The 12,820-nt window shown below is 42.0% G+C and overlaps 1 protein-coding gene across 8 annotated transcripts in view; it reads left to right on the top strand.

Annotated features, from left to right (window-relative positions):
• Nucleotides 1–326: 326 nt before the first annotated feature.
• The window catches only part of LOC115194101 (uncharacterized), a 30,007-nt gene continuing 17,513 nt past the window's right edge, over nt 327–12,820 (top strand). For 6 of the 8 annotated variants that reach the window (XM_029753473.1, XM_029753471.1, XM_029753472.1 and 3 more), the window contains exon 1: nt 328–755. The gene's annotated coding sequence lies outside the window, so the exon portion shown is untranslated. Of the gene's footprint in view, nt 756–12,820 lie in introns of all 8 variants that reach the window. The other 2 variants (XM_029753476.1, XM_029753475.1) reach the window with 1 other exon arrangement.

The following is a 12,820-nucleotide window of genomic DNA, read 5'->3' as shown; positions in this document are numbered from 1 at the left end:
CAAATGTTTTACTGTCCATGGGTAGGCTATTCCTAAAATATTTTAAACGTGCCCCCCGCAGGTGAAGAATGATTATGCATCGAGAGAAAGCGCTATACAAGATTGTGACACTCGTCCCAATTTCGACGTCTACACGATCTACGGTGGACTCTGTGAGCGGCAATGTGACAGTGCAGAAAGCATGCATTTCGACCTACTACACTCACAGCCGCCCTCTCGCCGACGTTCTAAATGAAACACGATCTACTGACGAGATACAGCTGTCAGGCCGACGTCGGCGAGATGTATGTGTGCTGGAACAGGTTAAGTCACAGGTGACAGGGGATGGCTGTGTCACTGTCATGTAAAAGGTGTCAATTGTCTATCTGTGCATAAATGAGATTGAACAAAAAAAATGCACACTCTTTTAGCGCCTAATAGGACCTTATGTAAATGTTTATGTGCAGTAGCGACTTCGAAGTCACATGATCGCTCATTAACGGCATGCAAACTCTAGGCAGCCCAAGTCCAGGCCCTGCTTAGACTAACATCAAACATTCAAATATCCGTGCTTTGCCAGAGACATGGGACATAGCAGTCACGGGGGACTTTTCCTTCACAGCGACAGACGGCAACAAACACTACAAAGAAAGGAAATATCATAGTCAAATATGAACAGAATATTCTACCTTCACTTTTCGGATGGTTTGAACTTTTATCTGTGAATTGTTGATACTACAGCGAAAGGGTGTCCACACCTTCAGTTAGCGCGACAGGTAAAGTCTCTCTTCATCTCCTCTGCCAAATAGTAGAAGACTAGAAAAATGTTTTTACACGTTTATAAGTCAGTATTGACAACAACAACAGTAGAAAGTTGTAGGAGTTCAGTAGTTGTTGTTATGACAGGAATATGGCTATTTACAAAGACGCACAAAGCAGGTTTGCACACATGTTGCGCGAGTTTCAAAGGCTTCCCATCGCATTTCCATGGATAAATGTAAATCATTGAACAATATTTGCATGTATACAATTTATAAGATCAACTTTGGAAATGCAGTTATTGAAAATAAAATGCGTTTTGTTTTAGTAAGTACTGCACTAACACAAGAGAATGAGGGATGTCAAAGAATTAAGAATGTAATTAAGGCTATTGGTTTAAACTGTGTGTGTGGGTGTGCTGTGTGAGTCTAAAATGGATTTGCCTTTAACTATATGCCAAAAATGTGTATTGACCTGTTGAATGCCATTCAGTTGGAGACTGAAAAGAGACAGGGAGGGATAGATGGTTGTGTGACATATGGTAGTCCTATATGATATTAAAATATGCAGAGCTCACCCCCCATAACAGTGATGAATGGGCAGGTCTTATTTAATGTTGGCAATAGCAGTTAAAATTATAGCAGTTAATTAAGTTAATGATTTAACAGTAATGGTCCATTGAAATCAGCTAAAAGCTGTTTGCTTGGCCTTGGGCACTGTTTGCACTTTCTGATGTGTGTCTAATGCCATGTGAACTTCATATCTATCAGCTGTTACAAATCTCATTAATTTGCTATTTCTATATGTGGATCATTCAGTACAACACTATTGTGTGTTTCACAGGTAGTGAGGCTGCTGTACACACATAGAACTGACCTCATAGGTGTAGGTGTTGTTGAAAATACTCTGCGACATAATGTTATTGGTAAAGGCTACGCATCAGTGCAATGTTGATCAGTGTGGCTCTCTCCTGCCTAAGAACACCTTACGTTGAATAATAATAATAAGAAGAAGCAGAAGAAGTGTCCTAGTGCCCATCCTACCCCTCTTGTAACCTAGTGACCACCAGGAAGTGACATTAGATCAGTAACTTCCTATTAAGTGTCTCAGTACTGAGACCAACAGCCGGTTTGTTGGCACTATGGGGGTAGTGGGGTTGGGTGATAAGAAATGCTGATAAGAGTTTGACAGAGAGAGCGAGAGAGAGGAAAGAGAGTTTGTTTTTAGCTAATGCCCAAGGCCATTTAAAAAGGGTGTTTGGGGAATACACACACACACAAACATTGTGTCTATATGACCTCACCACCCCTACCCACATAAAAAAAATACTACAGTTTACTATTTAATACTATAGTACGTACTATAGAATTCTATAGTATTCTGTAGTAAACTGTAGTACACTGTAGAATACTATACTACACTCTGTAGTATCCCTTGATTGTGTATTTTTTTTAAACTATAATAATACTACATTATCTAATTTGCATATACTGCACCTATTCCCATCCCCCATATGCAGCCATGAGTGAAAAACCTACATGTATAGTATAGACCACATATTGTGTTCCCTACAGGTTATAGAAAAAAGCAGAAGTGCTGAACTATCTGGTCAGACTCCAGTCATACATTCCTACAGGTTATGGATAATTTCCTCTTAGTATGTGCCTAGTAGGTTTCCTCAAGGAGAAACCCCCCACTTCTATGTCAAAGATAGTAAAAGAAAAAAACACTGTTGTAAAAACACTGTTGCAAAAACACAACAGTAATTATTATAGTATATACTATAGTTTGTACTATAGTAATACTACAGTATTTATACTATAATACACTTTACTACAGTATACTAAAGTAATGTCCGTAAAAACACTACAGTGAATACTATAGTATAGTTCCGCAAAAACATTACAGTGAATACTATCGTATATAAATATGGTAATACTACAGTATTTAGAGCATAGTATACTTTTTTCATATGGGTATCACCCAGTGTGTTTTGCATGATTATGGCCATTGGTAACATTTCAGTGACAGTGAGTTTTACATGGGCTGTGTCAGTGTCAAATAGCTTACATCATGTTAAAAGTCACCAATTGTACTTGACACAGCTTTTTACAGGAAAAAAAAAATGTATAGACCAATTCCAGTATCCTGGAAGTCAATACTGATGTGTGTGTTCGTTATGTATTGTGTGTATTTGATAATCTAATGAGGTCCTATTGCAATCTCATGAGACCACATTGTGTGTACTTTAGTCGTCATGACATATCACCATGGCTACGGGCACCAGGGTAACCCATCTGGCCTTATTCAAATGAACCCACTTTTAATGCTGCGTCATTGTGTGTTCATGGCTTGCATTTCGCTTCGCAAAAAATCTGTAGGCTGACGACTTTTAGACTGAAGCATTATATCTGTGAAACGTATTATGATGGCATCGCAAACTACTATATTGTGTTTATTTAATTCAGTCACAGTATCAGCTTTTCTATGAAAGTGCTTTGGTTATCAAGAGCGAGATAAATCTACCCAAAGCTTGTGGTAAGGAAGTATAGGCTTGATAAGCTCTCACACACTTCTAACTGCCAAATACAGAAGAATAAGAACGGGTGAGTGGCATGGATTTTGAATCATTTCGTAGGGTCTTAAATGCCACAAAGTTGATAAGAGGGGTCCAAAATGGCCCTCCTATGAAGAAAATATGGGCTGTTCCATAAAAACACACTATCCACACACGCACTCATGCTTGCACACACACACACACACACACTGTACATTGTGTTGAAAAAAAAAAACTCTTAAGTTACAGTATATATTTTAAATGTATTACCACAAGCTGACCTTTCTAAAGGTCTACAGGAGTCACCATGTGGTGGCATTCTGTTCTTGTCTTCTATCTCTTTGTGTGAATAGTCAAAGGGCCCTTATTTTTTGCTTGATACTGTAGCTTGCTGGGGGCCTTTTACAGTGAAGAGATATTTCACATGAAACTTTTTACAGCTTATATTATTTCCCATTATTGGCAAAATGCTAGCAGATCCCCAGCGTCTAATTAAACAAGCTCTCAGAGGAGAGTTTCAGAGACTGATATTCAACGTCGATCTCTCAGGGAAAATATTCTGATTAATAATTATAACATGAAAGTAAATGTTATAGCCCTGTGTTTTGTACATTATGCTACCTGTATTTTGTCTTATTTGGTATGGTGAAATGTTTGGACTATCAACACGAACCTGCAGTGTAACAGATATGGTGGGTGGTGTTCAGCTATTTAAGATAAAAACAACAATCAACGCAGCTATGCCCTGCGACGAACCGTCAAACAGGCAAAGCGTCAATACAGGGCTAAGATTGAATCATACTACACCGGCTCCGACGCTCGTCTTATGTGGCAGGGCTTGCAAACTATTACAGACTACAAAGGTAAGCACAGCCGCGAGCTGCCCAGTGACGGGAGCTGCCCAGTGACACGAGCCTACCAGACAAGCTAAATCACTTCTATGCTCGCTTCGAGGCAAGCAACACTGAGGCATGCATGAGCGCTTCAGCTGTTCCAGACGACTGTGTGATCACGCTCTCCGTAGCCGACGTGAGTAAGACCTTTAAACAGGTCAACATACAAAAGGCTGTGGGGCCAGACGGATTACCAGGACATGTGCTCCGGGCATGTGGTGACCAGCTGGCAGGTGTCTTCACTGACATTTTCAACATGTCTCTGATTGAGTCTGTAATACCAACATGTTTCAAGCAGACCACCATAGTCCTTGTTCCCTAGAACACAAAGGCAACCTGCCTAAATGACTACAGACCCGTCGCACTCACGTCCATAGCCATGAAGTGCTTTGAAAGGTTGGTAATGGCTCACATCAACACAATTATCCCAGAAACCCTAGACCCACTCCAATTTGCATACCGCCCAAACAGATCCACAGATGATGCAATCTCTATTGCACTCCACACTGCCCTTTCCCACCTGGACAAAAAGAACACTTATGTGAGAATGCTATTCATTGACTACAGCTCAGCGTTCAACACCATAGTACCCTCAAAGCTCATCACTAAGCTAAGGATCCTGGGACTAAACACCTCCCTCTGCAACTGGATCCTGGACTTCCTGACAGGCCTTCCCCAGGTGGTGAGGGTAGGTAGCAACACATCTGCCACGCTGATCCTCAAAATCAAATCAAATGTATTTATATAGCCCTTCTTACATCAGCTGATATATCAAAGTGCTGTACAGAAACCCAGCCTAAAACCCCAAACAGCAAGCAATGCAGGTGTAGAAGCACGGTGGCGGCTAGGAAAAACTACCTAGAAAGGCCGGAACCTTGGAAGAAACCTAGAGAGGAACCAGGCTATGAGGGGTGGCTAGTCCTCTTCTGGCTGTGCCGGATGGAGATTATAACAGAACATGGCCAAGATCTTCAAATGTTCATAAATGACCAGCATGGTAAAATAATAGTAATCACAGTGAACAGGTCAGGGTTCCATAGCCGCAGGCAGAACAATTGAAACTGGAGCAGCAGAGAATCCCATTGGAGAGAGGGGAACCGGCCAGGCAAAGACAGCAAGGGTGGTTCGTTGCTCCAGTGCCTTTCCGTTCACCTTCACACTCCTGGGCCAGACTATACTCAATCATAGGACCTACTGAAGAGATGAGTCTTCAATAAAGACATGAAGGTTGAGACCGAGTCTGCGTCTCTCACATGGGTAGGCAGACCATTCCATAAAAATTGAGCTCTATAGGAGAAAGCCCTGCCTCCAGCTGTTTGCTTAGAAATAATTCTAGGGACAGCCGGAACGTAGAGCATTGCAGTAGTCTAACCTAGAAGTAACAAAGCATGGATTAATTTTTCCGCATCATTTTTGGACAGAAAAAGTCAGATTTTTGCAATGTTACGTAAATGGAGCTGTCCTTGAAACAGTCTTGATATATTTTTCAAAAGAGAGATCAGGGTCCAGAGTAACGCCGAGGTCCTTCACAGTTTTATTTGAGACGACTGTACAACCATCAAGATTAATTGTCAGATTCAACAGAAGATCTCTTTGTTTCTTGGGACCTAGAACAAGCATCTCTGTTTTGTCCGAGTTTAAAAGTAGAACGTTTGCAGCCATCCACTTCCTTATGTCTGAAACACAGGTTTCCAGCGAGGGCAATTTTGGGGCTTCACCATGTTTCATTGAAATGTACAGCTAGCTGTGTGTCATCCGCATAGCAGTGAAATGTAACATTATGTTTTCTAATGACATCCCCAAGAGGTAAAATATATAGTGAAAACAATAGTGGTCCTAAAACGGAACCTTGAGGAACACCGAAATGTACAGTTGATTTGTCAGAGGACAAACCATTCACAGAGACAACCTGATATCTTCCCGACAGATAAGACCTAAACTAGGCCAGAACTTGTCCGTGTAGACCAATTTGGGTTTCCAATCTCTCCAAAAGACTGGTGATCGATGGTATCAAAAGCAGCACTAAGGTCTAGGAGCACAAGGACATGCAGAGCCTCGGTCTGACGCCATTAAAAGGTGATTTACCACCTTCACAAGTGCAGTCTCGGTGCTATGATGGGGTCTAAAACCAGACTGAAGCATTTCGTATACATTGTTTGTCTTCAGGAAGGCAGTGAGTTGCTGCTTAACCTCTCTAGGGTAGGTGGGACGAAATCGTCCCAACTACGTAACAGCCAGTGGAATCCTGTGGCGCGTTATTCAAATACCTTAGAAATGCTATTACTTCAATTTCTCAAACATATGACTATTTTACACCATTTTAAAGACAAGACTCTCGTTAATCTAACCACACTGTCCGATTTCAAAAAGGCTTTACAATGAAAGCAAAACATTAGATTATGTCAGCAGAGTACCCAGCCAGAAATAATCAGACACCCATTTTTCAAGCTAGCATATAATGTCACATACCACAGCCCCAAACCACAGCTAAATGCAGCACTAACCTTTGATGATCTTCATCAGATGACACTTCTAGGACATTATGTTATACAATACATGCATGTTTTGTTCAATCAAGTTCATATTTATATCAATAACCAGCTTTTTACATTAGCATGTGACGTTCAGAAATAGCATACCCCCCGCAAACTTCCGGTGAATTTACTAAATTACTCACGATAAACGTTCACAAAAAACATAAATTATTTTAAGAATTATAGATACAGAACTCAGTAGTAATAACCAGATTAAATCGGGTACGTTTTTTATCCGGCCGTGTAAATACTGCCCTCTAGCCCTAACAGTTTAACAGCTTTTTCAAAATGTTTTGAGAAGAATGGGAGATTCGATATAGGCCGATAGTTTTTTTTATATTTTCTGGGTCAAGGTTTGGCTTTTTCAAGAGAGGCTTTATTACTGCCACTTTTAGTGAGTTTGGTACACATCCGGTGGATAGAGAGCTGTTTATTATGTTCAACATAGGAGGGCCAAGCACAGGAAGCAGCTCTTTCAGTAGTTTAGTTTGAATAGGGTCCAGTATGCAGCTTGAAGGTTTAGAGGCCATGATTATTTTCATCATTGTGTCAAGAGATATAGTACTAAAACACTTGAGTGTCTCCCTTGATCCTAGGTCCTGGCAGAGTTGTGCAGACTCAGGACAACTGAGCTTTGGAGAATACGCAGATTTAAAGAGGAGTCCGTAATTTGCTTTCTAATGATCATGATCTTTTCCTCCAAAGAAGTTCATGAATGTATTACTGCTGAAGTTAAAGCCATCCTCTCTTGGGGAATGCTGCTTTTTAGTTAGCTTTGCGACAGTATCAAAAATACATTTTGGATTGTTCTTATTTTCCTCAATTAAGTTGGAAAAATAGGATGATCGAGCAGCAGTGAGGTCTCTTCGGTACTGTCTTTCCAAGCTAGTCGGAAGACTTCCAGTTTGGTGTGGCGCCATTTCCGTTCCAATTTTCTGGAAGCTTGCTTCAGAGCTCGGGTATTGTCTGTATACCAGGGAGCTAATTTCTTATGCCAAATGTTTTTAGTTTTTAGGGGTGCGACTGCATCTAGGGTATTGCGCAAGGTTAAATTGAGTTCCTCAGTTAGGTGGTTAACTGATTTTTGACCTCTGACATCCTTGGGTAGGCAGAGGGAGTCTGGAAGGGCATCAAGGAATCTTTGGGTTGTCTGAGAATTTATAGCATGACATTTGATGCTCCTTGGTTGGGGTCTGAGCAGATTATTTGTTGCGATTACAAACATAAGAAAATGGTGGTCCAATAGTCCAGGATTATGAGGAAAAACATTAAGATCCACAACATTTATTCCATGGGACAAAACTAGGTCCAGAGTATGACTGTGGCAGTGAGTAGGTCCGGAGACATGTTGGACAAAACCCACTGAGTCGATGATGGCTCTGAAAGCCTTTTGGAGTGGGTCTGTGTACTTTTCCATGTGAATATTAAAGTCACCAAAAATTAGAATATTATCTGCTATGACTTCAAGGTCCGATAGGAATTCAGGGAACTCAGTGAGGAACGCTGTATATGGCCCAGGAGGCCTGTAAACAGTAGCTATAAAAAGTGATTGAGTAGGCTGCATAGATTTCATGACTAGAAGCTCAAAAGACGAAAACGTCGGTTTTTTTTTGTAAGTTTAAATTTGCTATCGGAAATGTTAGCAACACCTCCACCTTTGTGGGATGCGGGGGGGATATAGTCACTAGTGTAATCAGGAGGTGAGGCCTCATTTAACACAGTAAATTCATCAGGTTTAAGCCATGTTTCAGTCAGGCTAGTCACATCAAGATGATGATCAGTGATTAGTTCATTGACTATAACTGCCTTGGAAGTGAGGGATCTAACATTAAGTAGCCCTATTTTGAGATGTGAAGTATCACGATCTCTTTCAACAATGGCAGGAATGGAGGAGGTCTTTATTCTAGTTAGATTGCTAAGGCGAACACCGCTATGTTTAGTTTTGCCCAACCTAGGTCGAGGTACAGACACGGTCTCAATGGGGATAGCTGAGCTGACTACACTGACTGTGCTAGTGGCAGACTCCACTAAGCTGGCAGGCTGGCTAACAGCTTGCTGCATGGCCTGCACCCTATTTCATTGTGGAGCTAGGGGAGTTAGAGCCCTGTCTATGTTTGTAGATAAGATGAGAGCACCCCTCCAGCTAGGATGGAGTCCGTCACTCCTCAACAGACCAGGCTTGGTCCTGTTTGTGGGTGAGTCCCAGAAAGAGGGCCAATTATCTACAAATTCCATCTTTTGGGAGGGGCAGAAAACAGTTTTCAACCAGCGATTGAGTTGTGAGACTCTGCTGTAGAGCTCATCTCTCCCCCTAACTGGGAGGGGGCCAGAGACAATTACTCGATGCCGACACATCTTTCTAGCTGATTTACACGCTGAAGCTATGTTGCGCTTGATGACCTCTGACTGTTTCATCCTAACATTGTTCGTGCCGACGTGGATATTGTTATATCCCTATAATCTCTACACTCGCCAGTTTCAGCTCAACACTGGAGCTCCCCAGGTGTGCGTGCTCAGTCCCGTCCTGTACTCCCTGTTCACCCACGACTGCATGGCCAAGCATGACTCCAACACCATCATTAAGTTTGCTGACGACACAACAGCTGACAACGACAATGACGAGACAGCCTATAGGGAGGAGGTCAGAGACCTGGTCGGGTGGCCGGGTGGTGCCAGAATAACAACCTATCCCTCAAGCGTAACCAAGACTAAGGAGATTATTGTGGACTACAGGAAAAGGAGGATTGAGCACGCCCCCATTCTCATCGACGGGGCTGTAGTGGAGCAGGTTGAGAGCTTCAAGTTCCTTGGTGTCCACATCAACAACAAACTAGAATGTTCCAAACACACCAAGACAGTCGTGAAGAGGGCACGACAAAGCCTATTCCCCCTCAGGAAACTAAAAAGATTTGACATGGGTCCTGAGATCCTCAAAAGGTTCTACAGCTGCAACATCGAGAGCATCCTGACTGGTTGCATCACTGCCTGGTACGGCAATTGCTCGGCCTCTGACCGCAAGGCACTACAGAGGGTAGTGTGTACGGCCCAGTACATCACTGGGGCTAAGCTGCCTGCCATCAGGCGGTGTCAGAGGAAGGACCTAAAAATTGTCAAAGACCCAGCCACCCCAGTCATAGACTGTTCTCTCTACTACCGCATGGCAAGCAGTACCGGAGTGCCAAGTCTAGGACAAAAAGGCTTCGCAACAGTTTTTACCCCCAAGTCATAAGACTCCTGAACAGGTAATCAAATGGCTACCCGGCCTATTTGCATTGTGTGCCCCCTTTTTACGCTGCTGCTACTCTGTTTATCATGTATGCATAGTCACTTTAACTATGCATTCATGTTCATATACCTCAATTGGGCTATCCAACCAGTGCTCCCGCACATTGGCTAACCGGGCTTTCTGCATTGTGTCCCACCCACCACCCGCCAACCCCTCTTTTATGCTACTGCTACTCTCTGTTCATCATATATGCATAGTCACTTTAACAATACTACCTGTACATACTACCTCAATCTGCCTGACTAACATGTGTCTGTATGTAGCCTCGCTACTTGTATTGCCTCGCTATTGTATATAGCCTGTCTTTTTACTGTTGTTTTATTTCTTTACCTACCTATTGTTCACCTAATACCTTTTTAGCACTATTGGTTAGAGCCTGTAAGTAAGCATTTCACTGTAAGGTCTGCACCTGTTGTATTCAGCGCACGTGACAAATAAAATTTGATCTCACAAAACGTGTAGTATCCTTAGAGACTTCTAAGGTTGATGACTCATGAGACGTAAGTACGGTTTAGTATTTAATTGTAACTTAGAATTGCATTCTCTAATGCACCTGGCTTAAGCTACCTGAAGCTTTCTTAATCACGGTTATATAGGCAGACATAGGAAATAGCTACGGATAGCGGCAAGCAAACCCCCGTCCTGAGTCAATACTGCCATCTATTGGTAAACATAAATATACCAGGTTACTACAAAACGGAAAACATTGAATTATCTCCAAGGGACTGAGGATTGTGATGGGTTTGGTTGTACGAGGCACACTTATGGAAATGTTAAATCAACATCTCGACATCAACTTGAAGTCAACAACTATCATGGTGTTTATTAAACTACACATGCAATCAAAGGTAATCAAACTATCCACAAAGGACATAACTACAGTGTATATGTCTTACGTCACTTTGCCTGCAGTATTTTTGTAACAAGAAAGACCATCAGCAGGTTGGCATCTCTAGATATGAGAGATGTAATACTCATTTTTCATCTCAAGATTAAACCGGCTAGTGCCTTTTCAGCTCAATACTTTGGGCTAAAACCTAGCTTCAGGCCATAATAAAAAACCTTCCCCATGGCTTTTCTCAAATGGATCTGACTGGCAATGCGATGGCTTGCCCCCGATTCTAATCGGATTCACATTTAGGGAACAATCTGCAGCAATCCAACTTTTATTGCCTTCTTTTCCAAGATGGAACATTTCAATTTCCTCCCAAGGAAAATGACTCGGAGCATGGGCTCTGCCAAAGTGATAGGCCTGGAGTTATTTATCACCCTCTTTTGTAATCTTTTTCCTATAATCTCAGATCCTAAGAAACAGTACTAGGCAACACAATCATAAAATTCACATAAAATGTTATTACCACCAAAGAATAATGACCAATATTGGAATCAATGATAGCTACAGTTGAAGTCGTAAGTTTACATACACTTAGGTTGAGTCATTAAAACTCGTTTTTCAACCACTCCTTTCTTGTTAACAAACTATAGTTTTGGCAAGTCAGTTAGGACATTTACTTTGTGCGTGACACAAGTAATTTTTCCAACAATTGTTTACAGATAGATTATTTCACTTATAATTCACTGTATCACAATTCCAGTGGGTCAGGAGTTTACATACACTAAGTTGACTGTCCCTTTAAACAGCTTGGACAATTCCAGAAAATTATGTCATGGCTTTAGAAGCTTCTGATAGGCATCAATGACATCATTTCAGTCATTTGGAGGTGTACCTGTGGATGTATTTCAAGGCCTATCTTCAAACTCAGTGTCTCTTTGCTTGACATCATGGGAAAATCAAAAGAAGTCAGCCAAGACCTCAGAAAGAAATTGTTGACCTCCATAAGTCTGGTTCATCCTTGGGAGCAATTTCCAAACGCCTGAAGGTACCACGTTCATCTGTACAAACAATAGTACGCAAGTATAAACACCATGGGACCACACAGCCGTCATACCGCTCAGGAAGGAGATGCGTTCTGTCTCCTAGAGATGAACATACTTTGGTGCTAAAAGTGCAAATCAATCCCAGAACAACAGCAAAGGACCTTGTGAAGATGCTGGAGGAAACAAGTACAAAAGTATCTATATCCACAGTAAAAGGAGTCCTATATCGACATAACCTGAATGGCCGCTCAGCACGGAAGACGACACTGCTCCAAAACCACCATAAAAAAGCCAGACTATGGTTTGCAACTGCACATGGGGACAAAGATCATACTTTTTGGAGAAATGTCCTCTGGTCTGATGAAACAAAAATAGAACTGTTTGGCCATAATGACCATCGTTATGTTTGAAGGAAAAAGGGGGAGGCTTGCAAGCCGAAGAACACCATCCCAACCGTGAAGCACGGGGGTGGCAGCATCGTGTTGTGGGCGTGCTTTGCTGCATGAGGGACTGGTGCACTTCACAAAATAGATGGCATCATGAGGCAGGAAAATTATGTGTATATATTGAAGCAACATCTCAAGACATCAGTCAGGAAGTTAAAGCTTGGTCGCAAATGGGTCTTCCAAATGGACAATCACCCCAAGCATACTTCCAAAATTGTGGCAAAATGGCTTAAGGACAACAAAGTCAAGGTATTGGAGTGGCCATCACAAAGCCCTGACCTCAATCCTATAGACAATTTGTGGGCAGATCTGAAAAAGCGTGTGCGAGCAAGGAGGCCTACAAACCTGACTCAGTTACACCAGCTCTGTCAGGAGGAATGGGCCAACATTCACCCAACGTATTGTGGGAAGCTTGTGGAAGGCTACCCGAAACATTTGACCCAAGTTAAACAATTTAAAGGCAATGCTACCGAATACTAATTGAGTGT

Source organism: Salmo trutta, chromosome 5, assembly GCF_901001165.1.
Source record: "Salmo trutta chromosome 5, fSalTru1.1, whole genome shotgun sequence".
NCBI classification, from domain to species: domain Eukaryota; kingdom Metazoa; phylum Chordata; class Actinopteri; order Salmoniformes; family Salmonidae; genus Salmo; species Salmo trutta.
The sequence above is the reverse complement of the archived record's forward strand: the minus strand, read 5'-3'. Positions and strand labels throughout refer to the sequence as shown.